Consider the following 4,111-nt stretch of genomic DNA (forward strand, 5'->3'; position numbering starts at 1 on the left):
TGTAACTGAAGTCTCAACATAACTTTAACTATAGCATTTTCTACCCAGTGAACATGGCACAATGTGAAAGACAAGTATCAGAAAGCAACAGGCTTTGGTTTTGTGCACAAGCTTTTAAAACACACGTGCACACACACAAATACATCCTGGCCAGCCACTCAGCTTCAGCAGGTAACCCCATGCTTAGAGGGTCTGACCTCAAAAGTAATTCAACACTTCTAATTATAACCTGCCTCATTCATAAGGATGTGGTAAAATCAATATGTTTCCTTTCCACTAAGCTTGTTCCCTCTGGATGCTGACTTCTATTTTTTCCTCATTTTTTTATTTAAAGATGGAAGAGTTGAGGTTTGAAAGCTAAACAGAAAGTATCTGAGTACCCAGTGTAACTCCAGAGCTAACTTTGTTGGCTCTTTAGTTTAAGTAAAGCTTTGAAGATTAGGTTTTCTTAGCTGGGGTACCCTAATAGTCAACACAATTGAACATGATCAAAGGCTTGTGTGATTATATTTCAACTCTACAAGTAGCATGAAAAGCTGTATGGATTATAATGACATTGTGTACATTTGTAGTCACCAGCATAGGAACAGAGAATCTCCCTTGTCAAATGCCTGACTTTTAGAGTCCCTCAGATATAACCTTTGATTCACCAAGATTTTGTATTAAAAGAGAAAGCCAGCCTCACTCCCACTATGATTGCAGTCATTTTCAAATGATATGTTGATGTGATCCTTAATGCTTTTGCCTACATTCACTTTATAATATTGATAAATTGCCAAGAACTCATAAATGATGTTGCATGTAGTGTCATGTTGGCTTTTGATCTTGGTTGCGATCTTCCTAATATGTAATAATGAAAATACATTCTGCAGCACTCTCGTGCTGTGAAAGATATAAAGTATTGCCTTTCCTGCTTCATTTTAGAACAGATTGCATACACCCTGTTAACCAACACCATCCATCCATCCATCTAGACATAGATATTCTAGATCAAAAAGCAACAGTGATTTGGAGTGATTAAACAAGAGAATATTTTTAATCCACAATTCTCTTTTGACTATAGCTATTGAGTCAATGACAGATGAGAAATTCATTAATACGTGATAGAAAAGGGTGGCATATCAGAAGAAAATCTCTCTCTTTGATGCTCAAGTACTAATGTACTGTAATTCCAAAACAACAAAAGAAATACCAGTATAGCATAACCATTGTGCCAGAGGGTTTTCATGTAAAAGTAAGTTGAAGAGAGTATTTAAATTCCAAGTCTCTTTCAGGGAGGTCCTTTCCAAAAGTCAGACTAAGGCATAATTTTGCTAGGAATTTTGGCTTCATAATAGGTTAGTGTTATATCCTTGGGGCAGCCGGTGTAGGAAGCAATCACTTGAGGCCAGAGAGCAGGCAGCTAACCAAAACCTCCATTTTATTTACAGATATACAGAGAGCTCACTCAGCCGGTTGAAACCGGTTGAGCTAACCCATAATAATCTAACTCAGTTGCCATAGCAACAAAAACCATGACAACCAAATACACAACAGTTAGGGTTTGCATAAGATCATTCTGTAAGGTTCCTGGAAAACAGATTCCACAGTCTCACTGGCCACAAGTCCCCTTCTTTCTACCTTCCTTTCAGCTTGTAGGATACATGCTCCTAGACTATAGAGATGGGTGCAACAGAAAATCTTAAGACAGAAAGATAAAAGTGTTGCCTGTTGTTCTGTCCTGATATACATGTTATCCTGTTTTCTGTCTGAGCTAGTCTGACTACCAGGGCTGGCTCCAGGCACCAGCTTATCAAGCAGGTGCTTGGGGCAGCAACTCTGGAGCGGGGCGGCACTTTCAGGTATTCGGGGAGGATCCCTCACTCCTGCTGGGAGCGAAGGACCTCCTGCTGAATTGCCACAGATGGCGATCGTGGCTTTTTTTTTTTTGGCTACTTGGGGTGGCAAAACCCCTGGAGCCGGCCCTGCTGACTACTAACCTTGTTCTACTTTCTTTTGTCTTCACTTCCTGTCTCCTAGAACAGAATAATAGGGGTCAATTTAAGAAAAGTCTGGAAGTAGCTTCAGAAGAGAGTAGGGAGAAGGAATAACTTCGATTAAAGAAGAACTTCCAGCTGGTTGGTTTCCCCTTTCACTAAAGACAACTGCCTGCAGCTACAAATGTGGAATGCAATAGCAGATTGTACTTCTCCAGGTGTGCAGTAGAGAAAGGATGGACTTTGGTTGGTTTTTTTTTTTAATTGGATTGATTTGTTTCCCTGGAGCATCCAGCTCTTGACTTCAAATATAAAATAGACCATAGTTTGCACCTACTTTGATTCATTTTTTATGTCTGTAAAATTGTGATCAGCTAAACTGGTATTGCACATTATTGGGAATTCTATATATATGATTAATAAAAAGTGAAAGTAGCCCTTTAAAACAACAAAGCTGAAGTACCTCCAGGTATAAAAATTTGAGCAGGACTCTTTTCATTAGTCCAGGGTTATGTCAGAAGTACCCAGGAAAGGACATGACACTGATCCTGTAAATGATTATGCACATGAGTAGGTCTGCAGGGTTCAATGGTTCTACTTTTGTGAACAAAGTTAGTTACATTTGTAACTGTTTGTAGGGTCGGGGCCTAAGTAATTGCAAATTGGGAGAGTGTTGGTGCAAAAAGAAAGCTCAGTTAGAAAGCAGGGGCCAAATGCTTCTGTGCCAACATTTTTAATTGTACAAAAGTTCTATTTTCTTGTAATTTATAGACCTGAAATGGATGAGACGAACTAAGCCACTGCGGCTGATATTTCTGCATGACTGTTCAGCCTGCAACAAAAAGCTATTTATTTTGAACCTGAAAATCTATGAGTTCAAATGAAGATCACTATAAAAGAGGTGACCCACAAGATACGAAAATTGCCTCTTCTCCATTCTATTAGCTGCTGAAGGCCTCCAGCTTCGTAGGTTTCTGGATGACAGTGAGCTACAGTAGAATAAGAGTAAAACTGACCTTCCTTTAGGTGCATGCCATATTTTTTGATTGTCTTATTGAATCAACACTCTGTGCCAAAAGAAGCATTGCAAATCTTAAATTATGTGACACTGGGGCTCCTAGAGCTACTGGAGTCTTATCAAGGACCCACATCCAATATCTAAATAAAAGAGAGGAGCAGAGAATTCACAGTATAACATGATGAATTTAGCCTTTTTGTTTGTTTGTTTGTTTATTCAGAATGTTTGGGAACAGATTGTAATTTCTTTTAATTTGTCATTTTAAATTTACACTATACAGTTTTGTCAAGGTTTCTGTTGTTTTGTTTTAATCTATAGTTTGTGAACACTTAAATGTCAAATTTGGATATTTGACACTGGAAACAAGCTGTTTTGGTTAAATTGTGATGAGTCCCCCATTCTCTATAATTTCTGTTCCCTGATTAGATAGATTTAATTCTTCTAATTAGGAAAAAGATGACTTGAAGCAGTCACTGGGGCCTTGATTCTCCCAGGGAGCAAAAGCAAGTTAAGAAGAAATATCAGATAAGCAAGAGAAGAGGACATTAAAAACTTGCAAACCTTTTCTCTTCTAGCCCCCATAGGCTTTGCCCAAGGCATTATTGCTAGAAGAATTAAGATTTATTGGCTGGGTGCAGAGTAAAGTTAATTTTCTCTCATCACATTCAGACAAGGTAATTGGGTGTGCATGCCTGTTCCAAGCTGTGAAAGATGCAGCCAAGTCCTTCCCTTGTTTAACTGTTCCTTCTGGAACTTCCCTAAGGGATTTGGGGACCTCTGGTCTTCCTGCTGTACCCTGCACTGTATTATATCCATGCAAGATTAAAACTTTCTCAGAAGCTGGGAGTGGGCAACAGGGGATGGATCACTTGATGATTACCTGTTCTGTTCATTCCCTCTGGGGCACCTGGCATTGGCCACTGTCAGAAGACAGGATACTGGGCTAGATGGGCCTTTGGTCTGACCCAGTATTGCTGTTCTTATGTGAGTATTCATGGCAATTAAACTTAGGAACATAGGACACATGACTGGAAGGGACTCCTGGGGCAAAGAGTCCAGGCCCTAGCAATCACAAGCAACCGTGTCATATAATCCCATCCATAAATTTATCAAGTTC

The 4,111-nt window shown here is 39.4% G+C and overlaps 1 long non-coding RNA gene across 1 annotated transcript; it reads left to right on the top strand.

The window, feature by feature from the left end:
* The first annotated feature begins 1,576 nt into the window (after positions 1–1,576).
* On the top strand, positions 1,577–3,149 carry LOC123362136. The gene is made up of 3 exons (XR_006576352.1): positions 1,577–1,841; positions 2,020–2,194; positions 2,748–3,149. It is a non-coding gene; the product is annotated as an uncharacterized LOC123362136 (long non-coding RNA).
* The last annotated feature ends 962 nt before the right edge of the window (positions 3,150–4,111 follow it).

This window comes from Mauremys mutica, chromosome 1 (genome assembly GCF_020497125.1).
Source record: "Mauremys mutica isolate MM-2020 ecotype Southern chromosome 1, ASM2049712v1, whole genome shotgun sequence".
Classification (NCBI taxonomy): domain Eukaryota; kingdom Metazoa; phylum Chordata; order Testudines; family Geoemydidae; genus Mauremys; species Mauremys mutica.